This window comes from Mastigoproctus giganteus, chromosome 9, assembly GCF_048544385.1.
Source record: "Mastigoproctus giganteus isolate SK-2022 chromosome 9, ASM4854438v1, whole genome shotgun sequence".
NCBI classification, from domain to species: domain Eukaryota; kingdom Metazoa; phylum Arthropoda; class Arachnida; order Uropygi; family Thelyphonidae; genus Mastigoproctus; species Mastigoproctus giganteus.
This window is the reverse complement of record NC_143583.1, coordinates 132621193-132635554: the sequence shown is the minus strand read 5'-3', so window position 1 is coordinate 132635554 and position 14362 is coordinate 132621193. Positions and strand designations below refer to the sequence as shown.

Here is a 14362-nt window from a genome sequence, read left to right as displayed (position 1 = left end):
ACGATCAAGTTAAATAAAATGATTTTATCCCCTTTTTTGTGACTTTTAACAAAATTAATTAAAAATGCTTGAATCCAGTCAGTCAAGAGAGGAATTTTCTAAGGCCATTACAATCTGGTTTTTAGTTATCTGATTTCACGTGCAGTCCTTGAAGTAGTCTTGGTTTTCAACCTACACAACTTGCAAACCAACCGAGAATACATACTTTTGCAGATGGAGTACACGAAAAAAAAAAATAATAAAATAAATTATCTGGTAATATTTGAACAGGCGTACTGTAATCAGTACGGCAAGGAACCTCTGACTGACCAACTATGCAAGAAGTTAAATTACGAAATTATGCATTTTATCCATTTCTATTAAAATATCTGAACAAAAGATTTCTATTTATTGTTTGCAGTAGATGGCAGTAGTGTATATCGAATGTGTCCGTGTCTTGTTTAAAGGTAAGCGAACGAAATTTTAGAAAAAATTGTAAATTTTTATTACATGATGAATAATGCTACCATTATAATTTAATATAAACCTTTAGGAGTACGTACAGCAACGGGTACTCAGTTAATTTAATCTAAAATGATATTTATATGCCTGTTGTAATTTTGAAGGTATTGTTGCAGTGTTGTTCGAGTGATTTTGGCGGTAGGCATAGCCATTCCTTTAGGCTTAATGTTCTGATTTCGTTTTGGAAGTTTTGAATCTGTTGTTAATTATTTGTAATATGTGAAGATTAATCATTGTACGCTATTTTATTTCAACAGAGGAAAACAAACAAGAATGAACAGAAAATGTTTTACTTGATTGTCACGTGAGTTGATGTGGGGGGGGGGTTGCAGCACAACATGAATATCCGATAAACATGGCTATTGAGTGATATGAATTGCAGGGCTTGCGCAGTCAACGGTATAGTCACCTGCTTAGAGTTGGAAAGTAAAACAAAACATTGCTATTTTGAAATAACAGCTTAAATTAATCACTGGCGAATTTTTACCTTTGTTAATCGATAGTATTTTGTCAATTTGAAAAATGCATTGCAGGTCATATGAGAATCAAAATGTATTCTTTTGACAACGCCAGAATTAGCGTTTTATGCCTATTCAGTGAGGCACAGAAACGAATCTTGCTTCAGTCGTTTTCCTTCTTACACCTATTTAACTTAGGTTAAAACTAATTTATGTTACGTATGTGTGTTATGTATATATTACCTTGACGTTCTGTTGAATGATTGTATTTAAATTCTCTTTTTTCGTGTACTTTGTTATGTAATCGTAATGTGATAGCTCATTAGTACCAGTGCGAAAGAAGGTGCGTGTGTTGAGCAACATTGCCTAGTAATGCATCTTAAAAAAAAAAAAAAAAAAAAAGAAGATAAATTTTGAGTTGCGAACTTCATTCGAGGATTCTAAGCTAAGAAGGTAGTAAAAACCGTTTTGGAAAAGTTGCAGTTTTTATCACGAGTGATTCAGATGAATATGAAATTTCGATTGTCAATTATTTTAAAAAGGAATATACACACTTTTTGTGGAAATAATTAGATCCTGATTTGAGAATAAAAAAAGGTTCCCTCCTATTTGAGCCAACTAATGATAATATCAATTTTATCATATTTAATCATAAATGGTAACAAGAATAAAATAGCAATGTAAAATAATACTAGAACACTAGTTTTTTACCCATGTTACATTGACTCCTTGTTACCATTGTTCCACGGTTTTTATATTTTCACAGTGTAGTATGAGGGCATCTGCTCCCTTCCAATCAGTGCTGGCCACAAGCACGTTCAACCGTTTCTTTTGAACAGGGCCCTGCGCTCAGATGGTCAAAACAATTTGTTGATTAATGTATTAAATATTATTCATATTTAAAAAATTTTGTTCAGTTAATATATAATTATTAAGTTATGTCTTAGTTACTGTAAAATTTGAAAAATTAAAAAAAACAATCACTATTACAAAAACACCCTGCATAAGTTTTGCACAAGATCCTAGAGCCATGCAAGTAATTCTTGAACAGGGCCCCGCAGATTTTGGGGCTGGCTCTGCTTTCAACTTTATGGCATCACACATCGTAAATATGGTTGCTTCTGCATTTCATTGTATCTATTAGTATGTATTTGTGTTCTGTTCTCTTAATGTTGAGTAACCACCTTAGTTAATTATTGGTAACATTGCAGTTAAGATACCCTGCAACCATTTAATGGCCAGATTAAGTGACATAAGAAACAAGTTAGATAAAATGTGTAATGCATTACATTTTGTACACACAGAATTTTTTTTCTGATTAATAGAAATAAAAAAGTATAGTATAGCTATCTTCTTATCAATTAATTACTAAGATTATAATTTTAGAGAATACTTAATAAAACTGTAGTTCTAAAAAGGTTTAGGGCTGAAAGCTTCATACTGTAGGAAATTTACTGTGTGAACAAGTTAGTGCAAAGCATCATTTTAGTTTGTAGTAAATCATCAAAGTAGGTGAAATGGCATTGTTTTTGTTACATCTTATATTGTGAATGCCTTCACTGTCATAACAAGTTGTCTATTGGTGATTGTGCTACCTCGAATAAGCAATGCTTCCCCAGGAGAGAAGATTAATGTTACAATAAGCCTCAAAATGGTGGTATCTGCCGAGAATAAGTAACATTAGTCTTTTCTGTTGTGGAAGCATTGCTTATTCGAGGTAATGCAATAACAGGCAACTCATAAAGGCATTCACAATATGAGATGTAACAAAAACTATTCTATTTCACTTTGGTGATTTACTATAAACTAAAATGCTTTGCACTACCTTGTTTGTTTAGTAAAACTGTAGTTTTGTCTTCTAAACTTAGCCATTAATTTAATTGCAATTGTATAATTATTTATTTATATTTTTATTAATATTTTTTGTTTCTGCTTAGTGATATTTCATGTAATTTAAACTCTGTGCCACTAAATTTGAATTAATTGGTATTTTTTCTAAATTACTTTAGGAGCACTTTCCTTTTGCAGTATTGATTTCTTTTTTCTTTCTTTTGCTATGTACTGGTTTACTTTCCATTTGCTACTTACTTGGTTTGCCATATGACTGGCATGTTTTATATTTAATTATACACACATCTGTCTTCACAAACAACACTACATTTATGAGTCTTGCATATAATTCATGCAAAGCAGGCACAGACTATCAAAAGATAACAGTATTGTATCAAATCACATTTATTCTAACGCTTCATCGTCAGCAATAGAACGTATCTATCAATCCCTGCTGCAATAGTCGAAAAGCATAAAGAAAATAATCCTCAGTATCGCGCCAGACCTGCATATGCCGATCATCATCACCGGTGACTTCATTGTCGATGTGTCACCAAACCGATCACTCCAGGACTTTATGCAATGCGAGTTTAATCTCACTTACATTCAGACCACGGCGAACACACTCAATAACACTTGTTTTGATCTGACTTTTGCCAGAAACTTGGATATGATAAATAAAATTGTAATCGATTATTAAGCTTGTTTTCATTTATTTACACTTCTCAACACATAATCCGCTGTCGTGACATATTCACGTAAAACCCCTCCGGCTGTGCTCCGACACAGCCACACCTGGTTTTTTTCGTACAGTTTGTATGTAAAAAAGAAATAATAATTGCCAGCTTTCTACATGTCCAATTTTAATGAAATTTAGGTGGCTCTACAAATCTTTCTAAAAGAAATAAATGTAAAATTTCACGAAGCTCTGTCCATTGGGAGTTAAGTTACATATGGTTGAACAGATGGACGTGCTAAAGACAATGGGCATTTATGTATTATATATGTGAAAATTGGAACAACATAACATCAACTAAATTACATGTTTTACACTAATTTACTACTGATTGCATAATCAAATGATTAGTAATCAAAATCTAATCATTGTTGCTAACTATTAATCATTGTTATATCATTTGAATGATATAATCAATTATGGCTTCTTGATGACATCCACCTCCATTACTAATTGCAAGGAAAATCATGTTTTTCTGTAACACTAGACAGCAGAAGAATAGAGGCTTTTTTACGTTTATGCTGTCTATTCTCTGTAGCTTGCAATAACATACTGCTATTGCAGGCTACAGAGAATAGCAATAACATACTGTGATTTCTCTTGTCTGTAGCCTGCAATAGTAGTATGTTAAGCTTTAGAAAGTTTCACACAGAATACATAGATATTTATTCACAGCATCTTACAAACAACCTATTCTGTCAGTTATAAATTTGTAGAAGTTGTATCTTTGAGGAGTAGATCTTGTTTAAAACTGAAATCAGAATAGCTGTTACCTGACACGAATAAGAACTAAACAGGTTTGTTCACTGCATTGTATCCCCTCTCCCAAGTGATCGAAAGAGAAGACTATTTTTGTGCTGATGACTATACCTGAACTTATTGTTGGTTTTACTTTATCAGATGCACAGGCCCTGGAACTTTGTTTCTATGGTACGTTGTCTGATGCATTGAAAAGAATGCACTGACCAAGAATAGTGTTGCCAACTGGAGGAAAGTGCTTGGCACTAAAGCAAAATCAGTATCTCTTTGTAGTGTGTCATTCAACATGTGCACATAATTAGGTTTGACTTAATTGCGAATTTTTACTAATTTTGTGATAATTTTAACAGATATTTCTATAATTTTCTGCGAACAGTTAAAAGAAACCATTTTCAACAATAGGTAGTAGATGTTTCAGCTGTGTGAATGGAGTAGATGAAGCATAAATGCTGTTAGTTGTGTGGGGTTGAATCAATCCTGTGTGACTGATTCCAAGTTAAGAAAATAAATTGACCTTATAATTTAGCCTTTTATTAATTTAACATTTTTTAGAAGAGGAGCAAGTAAAATGAGATAAAAGCTAAAAATTTAATTATGTGTTTTTAAACGAACAAGGGAATTATGAAATGGCAGCTAGTAAAGTAGCTATTGCTTCATAAGTAACTACTAAAATTTTTATAATAATTGCTTTTCACCTGCCTTTGTCATACCATAAAAAATTTTTGGACTTCCTGTCTGTAGAGGTGTTCCTTTGATAGGCAGGATATATTCTAGAATTCAGTCATACTACATTCAGTCATACATAATAACCTAGGATTATTATTATCATTATTATTAGTAGTAGTAGTGGAAAATATGCAAGAAAGCAAGTTTATACAGCATCAGCCAAGGGAAAAAAAAAAAGAAAGTACCAGCACCTTCCATTTCACCTGTCCATTCCTTCTAGTAGTTTAGCTAGTTCTTCCTTGAATTTGTTCAAATTACCCACCTACACAACACCAGATGAGTTTGTTCCAAATTTCTTCACATCCAACCTGCAACCATCCTTCAGTTTGAATTTGTATGCATAGGCTGAGCAAGAGGAAAGATTCCATCAGCATTGGGCTTACTCAATCCATTCTAGGCCTTAAACACCTCAGTTAGATATCCTCGTAAGTGCCTTATCTCCAGATGCGGCAATTTGCAAAACTGAAGCCAGGAATGGCTTCAGTTTTGCAAGGCAGGATATATTCTAGATATCAATATCAGACATCCTAAGAGTACTCTTTGGCCACTCACCAATATCTTGTTGCTCTTCTCTGCACCCATTACATCAGATCCACATCCTTTCTAAAATGAGGCTTCCAGACCTTATATGCAGTACTCCAGATGTGGTCTAACCATTGCTTTATACAAAGGGATAGTCACCTCACTATCCCTGCTAGCAAAATTCGTGTAATTCATTGACAAAACTCCATGAGCTGCCCTGGCAGCCTGTTTACAATGCTCAAAGAACTTCATATCTAACTGCACAATTACTCTCAGGTATTTTTCATTCTCCACTGCCCTGAGTGGAGAATGAAATGGATAGATTAATGTACTGCACAATTGGTACATTAATCTGTGATTACTTCTTCTCATATGAAGTATGTTGCATCTGCCAATATTAAACTTCATTTGCCATTTTCCAAGGATAGGGCAGTGATTATCCGTTTGTATAAAGTAATGGCTAGCTCACATCTTGAATTCTTGGCCCATCTTTTCAATTATATAGAGGATAGGAAGCAAGGGTATTTCAATGCATTACAGGTGTCTTCCACAAGAGCACAGTTCCCTCAGTGCTTGTTTGTTGTAGTGCTCTGTATTTTTTTGCTAACCTCGTCCAGAGTTAAGATTTGTTTCCTTGGAACATTGCTTTTCACTCCAAAAATGCCTTGGGAAGAGTAATCCATTAGTGGATGTTTGGGTGCCTGACAGGCTTATTGGAAAAGCTCTTTGTGCTCTTCAGTCTGCTCTGCAGTCAACTGTAATTCACAGTGTCTGTCTTCAAAGGCATGTTCTGCTAAAAAAAAAGACTAATCAATATTGTAATTAACAAGCAAACTACCAAATTGCCAGCCAAACTGGAAAATTTCCTTGCAGCAATTCCAGTTTATGGCAAGGAGAAATTTTGAAAGTGTCTGTTTATTGTCCCAAAATTTTTGTTAATTTTCTGTAGCTCTTGGTACTGGCACAAGTATCCCATGTCCATGGCTGCAAACAGTATGGCCATAATGCTATAAGGGGTAAAATGTGTCAAAGCAGGTATATTTGCCTCCTTAACAGTGCTGATTCATTTAGCATTCTGTTTTTATGGTCCCAGTTGAATACTAAGCCGGGATGCTTGTAGTTGAAATAAAATCTGAATTTATATGCTTTACCTGTATTTCTTGTGTACACTCGATACATCCTCCCACCCGGTGGCATTATGGGAAAGGTGGTGCTTTCTCCAGGGTTCCAGTTAGCCACGCATAATAATTAGTGTTGTTTACAAAACTTCTTTTTAGAAACTGTCATATGCCTGATGGGGAATTGCTTTCGTTTTCCACTCATTCTGGTTTACAAATTGTTTGAGTGTTTGTGTCCATTCTATCAATTTCTGGTTATTATGTAAGTAGCCTGCTTACTATGAGAAACTATCAGACATCCTAAAAAGACTGGATTTGGACAGCGCTAAACTGTAAATACGATGTATAACGGTACTTGTATATTTGTTATGCAGGATTTGAATATATGATATACAGTGCACATGCAGGATAGGAGTGGAGAGAAGTTTTGCTATTATTTAAGAAGTATATTAAATCTCAAGTGGTGCATCCAGTTGACATGGGCAGGCAGTGCAATGTTGAATCACTTTGGTGTGACATAAGCACTAGGAAAACTAAAATTAGAGTAGAAGTGTGTTATAAGCCTAATGGCCATGATAAGTATAACAAATAGCTATACAGAGAAAGAGTGGACAAGTAAATCAGAATGTTTTATAATGGGTGGGATTTTAACTTTCCAGATATTGACTGCAACTTATGGTTTGATCACTCACACTAACAAGACTGTTGTGGATTTATTGGATGACTGTTTTCTACAACAGAATGTTAGAGTGGTAGCAAGAGGAAACAATACTCTTGATCTGGTTATCAGCAGCAATTCTGTATGAATTAAGAATCTGCAGGTAAAAGGACCACAGATATGGAATTTACTGTCATAGATAAAGGGAAGGGCATTTGCTTTTATAAGGGTGACTGCAGTGGGACCACCTGATGACATTAATAACAGCAAATTCTAAATGGGAAGCATTCAAGGATGTAATCGTATAAGCTACTAGGCTTTTCATATTAACTATGAAATACTGTTCGAGACTTAGACCTAAATGAATGTCAGATAAACTAACGAGACTCGTGGAAGAGAAGAAAAATGCGTGGGATGCACATAAATTATCAGGAAGCCCATGGTAGATATAAACTAGTCTGCAATCATGTCACAAAGGTTAGGAAAACTAGGGCAGATTACACAAAGTCTCTGGCAAAGAATGTATAGAAAAGCAGCAAAGACTTTAATTATATTAACAGTAGAAAGAAAGGGTTGAATCACATTAGTCCACTTAATCAGTGGTTTAACTGTTAATAGATGAACCTGCTCGATTTGCTGACAAAACTAAATGGGTGTTTTGCATATACATTTGCACATGAGAAATTATTTTTTTAGGGAAGAGTATGCTAGAATTTCATCAAACCATCAAGGAGCTAAATTATTTGGTAATAACTGAGAGGAAAGTGGAAGAGAAATTGTTGAAGCTAAATAAGAAAAAAAGGCAACTGGGGTGGATGGGATCTATCTAGTATATTAGGGGGACAGCAAAGGAGGTAAGCAAAATGTTTAGCCATAATTATGAGAGCATCTTTGGTTTAAGGGAGGTCCCTGTGGACTGTAGACGTGCAAGTATTTACCCAATTTACAAAGGGAGATCAAAAGGTGACAAGAATAATTACAAATCCATTAGCTTAACTTCTGTTCCAGGAAAAATAATGGAGTCGCTGGTAACTCCATTTCACTGCATTTCCAATGAAATATTTGACTTGGGATTGATAAATCACGGGATTGAGTCAGTCTGGGTTGGAAAGGGCAGAAACATTTTTTGGGCTTTCTTCTCACTATGAATTAATTAATTAGCCTCCAGTGAAGGTTGCATGCTGAAAATATATGCTTTTTCTTCTGTCAAATTGGAAGAAAAAAGTTATAAAAGTAGGGTGATTTTCTCTCCAAATGCATTAAAATCCAAAGCCATATATTCAGGAGGCAGTGAACATGTTAAACAAGTAATGCAGGACCAGCTATACAAGTATGCTGTTATACTGCAGTCACAGCATAGATTTGTTAAGGGGTGGTCTTTTCTGACCTGATTGGATACTACGATGCAGTAACTAAGGAACTGGATGCAGAAAAATAATTTTGATATATACAGTTGTGCCCACGTATCCGCTGATTCAGTTAACCATGAGGGGGAACAAACCGAAAAACCTTAACACATGCTACTCGCGTGTCCAGTACAATGCTTCCCTTTATTTTTTACGATGTTGATTTTTTAAGTTGAATAAAAATAAAGTGCAGCCATTATCAACCCACTGCAGGATGGAAGCCTCCTCAACAATTCATGCTGAGGGAAATGGACCATAATATGCCACGCTGGTCCAATGCGGGTTGGCAGATCGACCGTATTCAGCAGTCAGGGGTTTGAATCCCGGTCTACTCAAAGAGCGTGTGCTACTGCACTCCGCTCCTGACCACTCGGCTACGGAGGTACCTTTTAAGTTGAATAGCTTCCCTTTATTTTTTATAATGTGTATGGTTTGATCACCAACATTATAATGGTTCTTTAGAGATTTAACGGTTGCACCTTTTTCAAACTTTTGAATAATTTGAAGTTTTTGTTTAATTTGAAAGCACAACTCTTGCGTTTGCCCATCATTTTCGTGATTTCTAAACAAAAAAAAATTCCAACATCCCTGACATAAATAATGAAACAGTTTGTCCTTTTGCGGTGCGACGGAACACAACACAACAATGGACGCAATACACTAAATCAAACTAAACATTTGGTCTTGAAGTGTCCAGGTTAATCCAATCCTGGTAAATAAATAGTCTGCTGTACTTTATTATTACTGTATTTAAGGTTGGTAATGTCTTACTGTGTTTAATTTATCAGTTAAACTTTATTATGCGTATGTACAAGAAAATCACGTTGTATATGGGGTCAGCAGGTGTTCTCTTATATCCGCAGTTTCAGCCATCCACAGTAGATTTTGGAACATATCCCCTGTGGATATGGGGGTCTTACTGTACTTTGATTTCAGTAAGCTTTTGGTACTGTTGCATATAAAAGACTGCTGTACAAATTGGAGCAGTGTGACGTTACAGGCAAGTTACTGCTGTGGATAAAGGGATGGTTGGGTGGGAGAAGACAGAATGGTTGTAAATGGACACAGCTTTTTGTGGACTATGGTGGTGTCCTTCAGGATTCATTGCTTGATCCCCTTACTGTTTACAGTATTTATTAACAATATTGGAAAGGCATATTAAGCTTATCTTAAATTTGCAGATGATATGAAAGTTGGCAGGATACTTGGATAAACAACATTTGATCAACATATCAAATGTGTGGTACTACACTCAGAATAGTGAAAAATTAAAAAAAAGAGCTGTGGGTAATTGTGCAGTCAGATATGAATTTCTCTGAGCAGTGCAGATGCACTACCAGAACAGCTCATGGGGTTTTGTCAATGATATGCAGTCATGTTGGTAGCAGGGGATTATTCCTTTGTACAAGGCCATGGTTAGGCCATATCTCAACTATTCTAATCTAATCTTCTAAAAGCTTCCTCAAGGGCAGCAGTAAACTGCTTCGGAGATATTGTCTCCCCTTGTCGAACTCCTTTCTCGATTTAAAATTTCCTACTGTCTTTGTCTAGACTAATAAAGGAGGTAGCATTCTCATATATTTTCTTCAAAATCATAATATGTGGCGTATCTGTGCCTTGCCTTTCCAGTGCCTGAAACATTGCCTTATGCTGTATGGAGTCGAATACCTTTTCATAATCCACAAATACCAGGCATAATGGTGTTTTATATTCATTTGCTTTCTCCATTAGCTGTGATATTACTTGAAGGTGATCCATAGTTGAGAATCGTGTCCTAAAGCCAGCTTGCTCTTTCAGTTGATTCTCATCAAGTATTCTTTCTAATCTGTTAGTAATGACCCTTGTGAACAACTTGTAGATGTGGGATAACAAGGTAATTGGCCTATAATTTCCAATTTCTGATTTATCTCCTTTCTTATGCAGCAAAACTATGATTGCATTATTCCACTGCTTAGGCATCACACCTTTTCTAATGCACTTTGTGAAGAGCCTTGCCAGTTTTTGTGTTATGTCTCTTCCTCCCAATTTTAACACTCTACAGTAACTTTATCTTCCCCCGGGGCTTTCTGATTCTTAATTTTCTTCAATGCACGTTCTACCCTTCAGGAAGAATATCAGGTATGTCATATGTGGTGCTAATTTGCAATCCATCTTCCCTACTGCTGGCATTATTCCCTCGCTCCTTGTATAATTCTCTATAGTAGTCTTCTGCTATTTGAATTATGCCTTCTCTGCTGTTTACATCATCGCTATTCTTCAGTTTCAGTATCATTTGTCTTTCTGTATTACTGCTCATGGCTGTTGATTTAAATCCTTTATGTTCCCTTAATGCTTGTTCTACTTTTCTTGTGTTAAATCTTCTTATGTCCTCTCTGAGTCTCTTTCTAATGGCTTTGCATAACTCAGTATACTCAATTTTCTCCCTGTCAGTGTTTATCTTGCTCTTCATTTTTCGCTTTCGGTTCATCATAACAAGTATTTCTTGACTAATTTTTTCTTCTTTGGATTTCTTTTTCCCTATAGGTTTCTTGGGTTTTATCACTTTCAGAAAGTTGTAATATTCCTCATCGATATCTTGGTCCTGAGCAGTCGGCAGAAGCTCAAACTTGTTCTTAAGTTCCAGTACATACTGCTTTTTCTCCTCTTCTGTTATTTCAAAGACCTTTGTATTATTTACTCGAGTCAGTTTTTTCCTTTCCTTTCCTACATCTATATCAAGTGTACATCTTACCATTCTGTGATCACTTCCAACATTTACCTTATTCAGGATGCTAACATCATTCACAATATATCTTTTGTTAGTGAGGATGAAGTCAATTTCAGTAGTTGTTAATCCATTTGGACTCTTCCATGTCCACTTTCTGTTCACTCTTTTCTTGAAAAAAATGTTCATTACTGACAATCCTTGAGATTCTGCAAATTCCACAAGTCTTTCGCCTCTTTCATTTCTTTCACCAATTCCAAAATTTCCTATAGTTCCCCTTTCTGCACTGTTTTGTCTTTTTCCAACCTTACATTGAAGTCCCCCATAATAATAGTGTAGTGGGTTTTCTGCTCATCTAGAAGACTCTCAATTTTGGTGTACATTTCTTCAACCTCTTCATCATCATGGCTCGATGTTGGTGCATAAATCATTATAACCTTTAGCTTGTACCTCTTAGAAATCTTGAGTATGTCTTGATATCCTTGGTGATGTACTTTTGAATTCCAAAATGTTTGTTTTTTAAATCTTTATGGACCAGAAACCTAACTCCACTTTCACTCCTTTCACTGTTTCCATTGGTGTACAGCAGATTTCCACTTGATAAACTTATAAATGATTCATTTCTTCTTGTTTCAGCCAAACCAGTGATATTCCAATTCACATTTTCTAATTCCTTTTCCAGCTCTAATATCCTGTCTTCACCGATGAGTGATCTTATGTTGTAACAGGCCAAGTTCAGTTTCCGTGCATGGCAGCCTGGTCGTACCCAGAGATTCTTAGCACCCTCTGCTTCCACTCTGATCCTCTCGCTGCCATAAGAGGGGGAGTGAAAGCTGCTGGGGACTGAGGGCCATTTGTTTTGTCGTGCTGTCATATGCTGGAGGGTTTGGAAGCATGCACCAAACAGCAATTAATGCATTTTGTCTAAGTGGTCCTTGAGGTTGTCACAGACATTCTCTCAGATATGCCAGACAAGCTGTGCTTGCTATCTGGGAGTCTAAAACGCTGATGGAACTGATATTCGGGTGGTACTGAAGTCAAGTGGACAAAATTTCGGCGAAGTCCGGACGGTCTGTGACAGCCAAATCCTCTGCTTGCACCTTCACGATGGTGGGACTGTTAGTAATCCTGGGTATAACCTCCATGCGCAAGTACATGGTGGGTGACCACCCAGGTGTGAACCAACGTAAGCAGGGGTCGAGGTGTGGCGCCCACACCACATGGAGGAACGCCGCCCCTCTATGTTACCAGGCAGTACTAGGTGGTAGATGACTCTCATCAACCGGTGAAATACCACCACTTTGCTTATTGGAGGCTTGAAATGGTGGAACCCATGTTTAGTCTCTAGAGCTAAGTTCCGGTCAACCTTTCCCTATCTCTACCATCATGCAGTATGATTGATGACTTTTGAGGTTATGATGAGTGTCGTGGCGAGATCCAATATTCCTTACATTTCGAGGGTACAGCTCTAAAACGGTGTTCGCAGGCCGACCGCTAGTTAGTACACCGGACTGAACCTATTGGTAACTCTCTAGGAAGCTTCCGGATCAGCTAGTGTATAATCTTGCTGCCTCTACTCTGCCAGATAGTGACTGGAGGGAGTCCGAGTAGTGTGTATGCGGGAAGCATTGTCGAGGCCACGTTATGTCAAGGATCTGGGTATATTCTTACCACATGTACGCCATATCCAAAAATTTCATTACTTCATACAGCATGTCCCACCTACTTTTTCTTACTATTGAATACACCATGAATTGTCAAACTAATAGAGCAAGCTTATCTGCGAAAAGATCTAAACCTCCCAAGGACTTCCTAATTCATTTCACAAATATACGTGGTCTCAATTCTAATCTCAACGATGTCCATTTCCACTTGCAGTCTGCCAAACCCCATGTACTTTTTCTGACAGAATCTCAGATATCGGTTGATTCATCTACTGCTCATCTCAGATGCCCAAATTATTCGCTGTATGATTCCTTTCGCCTCAAAGGTGGTACTTGTGCATATGTCCGTTCTGATATTCCCTGTCAGAGACTTGTCAATTTGGAATCTCCTCTCTTTGATCTTCTCTGGCTTAAAATCTCTCTACCTCATTGTGTCAAATTCATCTGTTGTCTCTACCGTTCTCCCAACTCCACTAATCACTTGGAGCTCTTTGACTTCCTCTCTTTGCAACTTGACTTTCTCCAGTCCAACTTTCCTAACAGTGAAGTAATTTTCCTTGGTGATTTTAATGTTCACAACTCTAGCTGGCTTCCGTTTTCTAGTCACAGCAGGTCGAGATGCTGAGGCTTTTGCAATTACTAATGACCTAGCACAGATTGTCCATTTACCTACAAGAATACCGGACAATCCTAATCATACAGCCAATACGCTTGATCTTTTTCTCACAAACAACCCTTCTAAGTACACGGTCGAAGTGAGAGGTCCTTTAGGCACTTCAGATCACAACTTGGTGATTGTCTCTTCTCCAATGGAACCTTTATCTCATGGCTATTCCCAACCACGTGTTGTTTGGCATTACAAGAATGCAAAATGGGATGACCTGCGAGACTTCTTTTCTTCTTTTCCTTGGTCGGATTACTGTTTCAAAACTTCTGATGTCAACGTTTGCTCAGATCGTGTCAGTGAAATTATTCTTGCAGGAATGGAATCCTTTATCCCACACTCCACTTTAAAATCTCGTCCTTTATCTAAACCTTGGTTTTCCAATAAATGTGCTAAGGCTGTCCAAGAGAAGAATGTTGCATATCGTAATTGGCTTGTTTCTAATTCTTCAGTTTCATTTTCTGCCTACACCAAAGCTCGCAACAGTTGCAAAGCAGTTATTAACCAGTCCAAACTAGAGTTTGAACAGGCTAAGAGTAGAAAACTTGCTTCTTGCCCTAATGGTAGCCGGCATTCTGGTCTCTTGCCAAAGCTATTGGCCGCAACTTTTGCCCAT

The 14362-nt window shown here is 36.7% G+C and overlaps 1 protein-coding gene across 4 annotated transcripts in view; it reads left to right on the top strand.

Moving 5' to 3' along the window:
* Positions 1-344: 344 nt before the first annotated feature.
* Positions 345-14362, top strand: part of LOC150080742 (uncharacterized) — a 95549-nt gene continuing 81531 nt past the window's right edge. For 2 of the 4 annotated variants that reach the window (XM_090381468.1, XM_090381467.1), the window contains exon 1: positions 412-446. The gene's annotated coding sequence lies outside the window, so the exon portion shown is untranslated. Of the gene's footprint in view, positions 447-909; positions 928-14362 lie in introns of those variants that run through there. The other 2 variants (XM_090381469.1, XM_090381470.1) reach the window with 2 other exon arrangements.